The sequence below is a fragment of the Arachis duranensis genome, chromosome 3, assembly GCF_000817695.3.
Source record: "Arachis duranensis cultivar V14167 chromosome 3, aradu.V14167.gnm2.J7QH, whole genome shotgun sequence".
NCBI lineage: Eukaryota > Viridiplantae > Streptophyta > Magnoliopsida > Fabales > Fabaceae > Arachis > Arachis duranensis.
Window position 1 is genome coordinate 59,798,053 of NC_029774.3, and position 7,658 is coordinate 59,805,710.

General features: G+C 35.3%; 1 pseudogene; it reads right to left on the bottom strand.

Moving 5' to 3' along the window:
• Positions 1–780: 780 nt before the first annotated feature.
• Positions 781–4,148, bottom strand: LOC127745532 (ribulose bisphosphate carboxylase large chain-like; annotated as a pseudogene).
• Between the last annotated feature and the right edge of the window lie 3,510 nt (positions 4,149–7,658).

Here is a 7,658-nt window from a genome sequence, read left to right on the forward strand (position 1 = left end):
TAGAGTATATAAATAAATGGATATGGAATAGTTAAATTGGAGTATTTCAATAAAGAGAAATAGAAAAAATTGAATTAATAATTTAATAATTTTTCTAAAAAATTAGAAAGAATAGTGACAAATATCAACTAGAATATATTTATTTATATAATAATAATAAAAACAAATTACTAAAAATATAATCAAATTCGATTTATATTAATATTTCATTTTTTTTTTTCGAATTTGAATTCATTTGTTTTTCGCGATTCTATGTTTTCAACACTAATATTGACAACAGTATTGAAAACAAATATAATCCGATCGTGAAGAAATCGATCGATTTCTTCACGATCGGATTATATTTGTTTTCAATACTGTTGTCAATATTAGTGTTGAAAACATAGAATCGCGAAAAACAAATGAATTCAAATTCGAAAAAAAAAAATGAAATATTAATATAAATCGAATTTGATTATATTTTTAGTAATTTGTTTTTATTATTATTATATAAATAAATATATTCTAGTTGATATTTGTCACTATTCTTTCTAATTTTTTAGAAAAATTATTAAATTATTAATTCAATTTTTTCTATTTCTCTTTATTGAAATACTCCAATTTAACTATTCCATATCCATTTATTTATATACTCTACATTTCTAGACTCTAATATATATCTAATAGATAAGATATATCTAATCGATTAGAATATAGAACTTTATGGATATAATAAAAAAGAAAAATAAGATATATTATGTTTATGCAATAAATTAAGTATCTTTGTCTTCGGCTCAATCCTTTTTTGAAGATTGAGCCGAGTTTAATTGCAATTATCTAGAACGAACAGTAACCACCGGATTACAAAGTATCCATTGCTGGGAATTCAAATTTGATCGCCTTCCATACTTCACAAGCAGCAGCTAATTCAGGACTCCATTTGCTCGCCTCACGGATGATTTCATTACCCTCACGAGCAAGATCACGACCCTCATTCCGAGCCTGTACACATGCTTCGAGAGCTACTCGATTAGCTACGGCACCTGGTGCATTTCCCCAAGGATGCCCTAAGGTTCCACCACCGAATTGGAGTACGGAATCATCTCCAAAGATCTCGGTCAGAGCAGGCATATGCCAAACGTGAATACCTCCTGAAGCAACGGGAAGAACACCTGGTAGAGAAACCCAATCCTGAGTGAAATAAATCCCACGGCTTCGATCTTTTTCAATAAAATCATCACGTAATAAATCAACAAAACCTAAAGTAATATCTCTTTCCCCTTCAAGTTTACCTACTACGGTACCGGCGTGAATATGATCTCCACCAGACAAACGTAACGCTTTAGCTAGTACACGAAAGTGCATACCATGATTCTTCTGTCTATCGATAACTGCGTGCATTGCACGATGGATATGAAGAAGTAGTCCATTATCCCGGCAATAATGAGCCAAACTAGTATTTACAGTGAATCCCCCTGTTAAGTAATCGTGCATTACGATAGGAGCGCCCAATTCTCTGGCAAATACAGCTCTTTTTATCATTTCTTCGCATGTACCTGCAGTAGCGTTCAAGTAATGCCCTTTGATTTCATCAGTTTTGGCCTGGGATTTAAAAATTGCTTCGGCACAAAATAAGAAACGGTCTCTCCAACTTCCTCAGCCAGGCTTGTGCAGAATAGCAGAACAAGTAAAGTATTTGTAGCATAGCAAAAACAAAAATGCGGAAGGTGCATGCATATGCGACTTTCCCAAAATCTTGAAAACATGCGTATGCGGAAGGCATGCTGACGGAGGATAAATGTTGGTAAAGAATTTCTCAATAAAATCTCATTGTGAGTATAGTTCTAAACTGACGTACAATCCTCGGTCAACGTTTAATTTGTTTGTCACAATGCAAACCAATAAAAATAACTGAAGTATTTAAACCTCAGGTCGAAGGAATTGTAGGGAAGTGTAATTATTATTGGTTGTGGAAAAGTATTTTTTGGGGTTTTTGAATAATGAACAAGGAATGTAAATAACAAGAAAATAAACTAACAACTAAGAAAAGTCCTAGCAAGGGTTGAGAATTGGAATTCCTATCCTTATTATCATCATCAATTGTGATGGCAATTGTCTTTTACTCTCACTTAGTCAACCTCTAACAATTAAAGGAAAGTCAAGTGAGCAAAATCAACTTAAGTTCACAAATCCTAATCAAAGACTAGATTTAGTGAAGCTCAACCCAACTAGCAACTTTCAATCACCAATCAACAAGAGACTTTGACAATTCAAGAGTCTCCAAATTACTTAATCCAAGCCAAGAACACAAAATCTATTTTAAAATCCAACCAAACATTTTATCAAACACTTGGAAGGCACAAAATAAAAACATAGAAAATTAACAAGAAATGGTAAAATCTAAGACTAACAATTACAAGAAAACAATGACAACAAATTAAAGAAAGCGACAATAAACATAAAATACCTCAAAGTGCATTAAAAGGAAATTGGAATCAACAAGGAGTCATGAACAATAAAACAAAAAGGTAAAGGAAACAACATATAAAACTAAGAAAGCAAAAAGGTAATAACAAGAAATTAAATGAGGAACTTGAATCAAGATAAGAAGTGGAACCTAAACCTAGATGAAATTGAAAATAAAAGAAAAAACCTTAAAACCTAGAGAGAGGAGAGAGCCTCTCTCTCAAATTCTACATCTATCTCTAAAAAACTAAAAGAATTATGTGTGAATGAATGAATTCCCTCCTGAATGAATGATCCATCCTCCTTCACTCCCAGCCTCTAATCTGCATACTGGGCTCAAAACTGGACAAAAAATCAGCTCAGAAGTCACCCCTAGCATTTTTCCTTTACTGAGGCAGATGACGCTGACGTGTACGCGTCACTTGGACGAAGCTGCTGGTCACGCGTACGCATCAGTCACACGTACGCGTCGGTTGGAAGATGGCGTGATCATGCTTACGCTTCAACCACCCGCACGCGTCGATTCCAGCTTCTCAAATCTTCAATTTCTTGTGTTCTTTCCACTTTAACATGCTTCCTCTTCATCCTTTATGCCATTCTTACTCTATAAACCCTGTAATCACTTAACAAATATGTCATGGCATCAAATAATAATAAGAGAGGATTAGATATTAGTGTTTTTAAGGCCTAGGAAACATGTTCTTAGCTGTGGCACAAAATTTCGAAGAAAACCTAAAAACATGCAAATTATATGGATAAATGTGAGTAAAGTTGATAAAATCCTCTCGATTCAATCCAAAATAAGCCATAAAATAGTGGTTCATCACATGCGTACGCATGACCATCTTGTTTTGCTGAAAATGAATTTTTAAGTTCTCAACCATTCTTCTAGCCATCTAAATGTCTATAAATCCTGTTATGAGTCTAGAGCCGGAGTAATAGAGGGTAGAGAAGTTAGAAATGAGATCTAATGAGGTGAGATAATGAATTGGAAAAAGATGGATCAAATGTAATAAGAGATATGATGAGGATGATTATGATAAGGCAAAATGATGATGCTTGATTTTTGTTGAGGATAATGATTAATTTTGATTGAGGATGATGAGTATGATTAAGATAATGAGAGACAATGATGGTTGAGTTTGGGTATGATTTTGAATGAAGTGAAATGAGATTAAAGGCGAATTTCATAAAGAAATTAACTATGATGGAGATACATCTGCCTGGGTAGATGCAGTGGTGTTGTTTCACTTGCTCTGGGTTAGGTTTTGAGCTCTCGGGGTAGATGCAAGGGTGTGGTTCGCCCCACTTGCTCCTAGTTGAGAATGATACCTCTAGAGTAGACGCAAAGAATGTGGTTTTGTCCCGCTTGCTTCCACTTGATATTTGAGATCTTGGAATAGACGCAAGATTGTGATTTTGTCTTGCTTGCTCCCAGTTGATGTTTGAGATCCTGGGGTAGACGTGTAATGACTCAATTTTTAGTATGTCATGATCATAATGCAAATCGAGCGTCACTAACTTGCTTTCCTATCAATTAACTAAATATTTATTATTAAGCCTGTAAATCAATAAACTCTCTCTGAAATTCATGGATCTGGGATTTTACTATTATCAATAAACTCTCTCTGAAATTCATGGATCTGGGATTTTACTATTCATGTTCTTATTTACTGTTGTTCATATTCTTAGTTACTGTTCATTTTGTACATAAGAAACAATACTTTAAATCTGGAAGTACAGGCCGTTTAACCTTATCACTCAAAGGGACTGTAGCAGTAAGTCCCTGGATTTAGGGCAGTAAGGCTAACTTGATGATGTCCCCAACAGTGATAATGGTCCAAACATAAGAACTCCTGGTGGCTATAGATTTAAAGGATTATTAAAAAAAAAAAGAGTTAAAAACCCAGATTCAAAAGTTTGAGTGATAGTTTAGTGATAATATATATGTTCTCTCTGAACCAAAGGAGGGCAATGATATCAGATTTTAAGTAATCATGTCTAAACTTTTTCGATCACTCTCTAGACGCCTTTCCTTCTCTTCACCGTCCTCTTCTTCCTCCTCTCCGATCCATTCTTCTTCCAATCCCCTTACTGAGAAAGTTACTCGCCCTGAGGAACTTTCCCCCAAACACAATATCTTTGAAGAAGAAGTTTGCTTCGAAGATATCAATCAAGCCATTGACAATTGGGAAATACCCAAAATCCCACAAGATGAGTTATATGTTCTTGATGATAACAAGAGAAAATCTGATTATATCATCAAAACCGCCGAAAACAATATTCCTCTAGGACCCGATTCCGGTGAGGAATTCCATCTTCTGACTAAACAATCAGTTAGAGAACATGCCCGTCACTATAGATATCTTCACATAGGGTGTGTCCAAGTTGCAGTCAAACCACTCATTCGAGAAGGTTTGAATGCCTCTATCCTCATGTGTCTTAGAGACATTAGACACAATGACTTCCAAGACTCCTTAATTGGAACAGTTGAAACAAGTCTTGGACATGGTCCAGTTTACTTCAACTGTTTCCCAAACAAGACAGTCAGTCTGTTAGATCTTAACATTCTTGACTCCCTCTTCCTAAACATTCGAATTCATGGTCTTAACATGAAAGAAGGTTCCATTCCAGCCGCTTTAATCTATAGGATTCAATCCAAGGTCATGAACACTTGTAACTCTAGAGTCCTTCTTAAGTCACAAGATCGTGAAACCACTTTGTTTGTCACAGACATGACAAAAGCCAACGTTATGATCCCAAGGCTCATAAGATGGGATGAAATTGACCTCCCGCAATCATGGTCTATTGACCGAGCCATTCCAACGCAACCTAGACAAGCACCTCTTTTAAGAGAAGTAAAACAAGATGCATCAGGGAAAGTAGAGATTTTCTTTGATAGACGAAATTCTTTTTCTTCTAGATCTGAAGCAGGAACATCAAATGATTTTACTTCAGCAAGAAGATCTTTTTCAGTAACTTCCCAATCTCAATTTTCAAAAATGTCGAGACCAGCCAATTCTGAAATACATATTTCCGGATTACAAAACAATTCAAGCATCTCTCAAGGAGTTTACCAAGAAGATGATGGTGATGTATAATTTGAAGTTGAATCTTCTATTCCATCCCATCAGTGATGCATCTGTTTCCACTATTTTGAATGCATGAGGAACAGGTAGGTAAAGACAAGAAAGATTGTAGACTTTGATTTTAAGAAATCTGATAATATCATGTTGTTTATCTGTCCAAGGTGGGGGATTCTTCTTGAGCCTATCATGGAGGGGCTTAATGAGATTGTTAAGATTCGGGATGAAATCTGAAACATAATTGAGACATCCGAGGAACCTCTAGAGCTGAGGTTTATCAAGGATATAATCTGGAAACTTTTCTGCAAACAAAATTGATCTTTCAATTGGAGTTATTGTTCCTTGGAAAATCATATGACCAAGAAAACGGATTTTTGTCTGGAAAAGAACAATTTTTGATTTAGAGATAGCAAGTCCGTTTCTTTGGATGATGTACATAAAAGTTTTAACATGCTTGAAATGTTCATCCAAAATTTGGGAAAAGATTAAGACATCATCAATATAAACGATTGCGAAGTTTGAGTATGGATTGAAAATGTCGTTCATGATCTTTTGAAATTCAGAAGGGGCATTTTTCAAATGAATCTTCCTCAGATCAAAGTGATGATTCTGGCAAATCATCCCTCAAGATCAGCCCCATTTTGACCAACTCCCTAACCAAGTGGAAGGGTTTAACTAAACCCTCTACGTATGGTTATAATCGTGTATCCGCTCCAGATCTAGCTCTCGAAGAAAGAGAACTAGGTTTTGTTAGCTTCAATGCCAATAATGTCTATGAATGGAATATAGATGGCAAAACGGAATATAATATCATGAGTATGCTCCAACACATGACAATGGTAGGCACAGCCTATCAAGCAGCCCATGACACCTCTGAAGAAGCTATAGCCAATGTTATTGTTTCTGGATTTAGTGGCCAGCTGAAGGGATGGTGGGATAACTACCTTTCCGATAACCAAAAACACTCAATCTTTTCTGCCATAAAAGTCAACGACCAGAACGAACCCATCATTGGTGATGACGGAGAACCTATCCCCGATGCTGTCAATACCTTAATTTTTACTATAGCAAGCCACTTCATTGGTGATCCATCTCTTTGGAAAGATCGTTCTGCGGAACTGCTTTTCAATCTTAGATGCAAAACTTTGTCTGACTTTCGATGGTATAAAGATACCTTTCTTACTAGGGTTTATACCAGGGAAGACAGTCAGCAACCTTTCTGGAAAGAAAAATTTCTTGCTGGACTCCCCAAATCACTTGGAGATAAGGTAAGGGACAAAATTCGTAGCCTAACTCCAAACGGGATAATACCCTATGATGAGTTAAGTTATGGCCAACTCATTTCTTTTATCCAAAAGGTTGCCCTAAAGATTTGTCAAGATGATAAAATCCAAAGGCAACTTGCTCGTGAGAAAACTCAAAATCGTATTGATTTGGGAACTTTCTGTGAACAATTTGGTCTTCCTGCTTGTCATCCAAGGAAATCTAAAAGACCTTCCAAGCGAAAAGTTTTTAAACCTAACCCTGAAAAGAATTTCAGACGTTTCAAAAGGGATTTTCAAAAACCTAAAAATGAAACAGGTTTCCAAAAGAATTTCCAAAAGTATCCCCAGAAAAACCCCATTATTTGTTACACATGTAAAAAACCTGGACATGTTAGCAAATATTGTCGGTTAAAAGGAAAGATTAATAATCTGAACCTTGATCCTCAAATTGAAGAACATATTAACAATCTTTTAATTGAAAGTTCGAATGATGATTCTGGACCGGAATCTTCGGATGATATTAATAATATCCAAGTTGATGATATTGGATCATCTTCAGATTCTGATGTTAAGGAAATTAATGTTTTATCCAAAGATAAAGATCTCTTATTTGAAGAGGCTATTGGTGATCCAGAACAAAAGAAAGACTTTCTTTCTAAATTAAAAAATCTTTACAAAAAGAAAAGAAGCCCAAAAATCTTGTCCTTAGCAATAAATATGATGTCAAACCTATTTTCAAAAAATTAGAAAAACAAGTTATTCGTCCCATAACCATTCAGGACCTCCAAACTGAGGTTAACAATCTTAAGAGAGAAATCCAGGAAATCAAAAGAAACCAAAACGATCATCATCTTATTCTCTC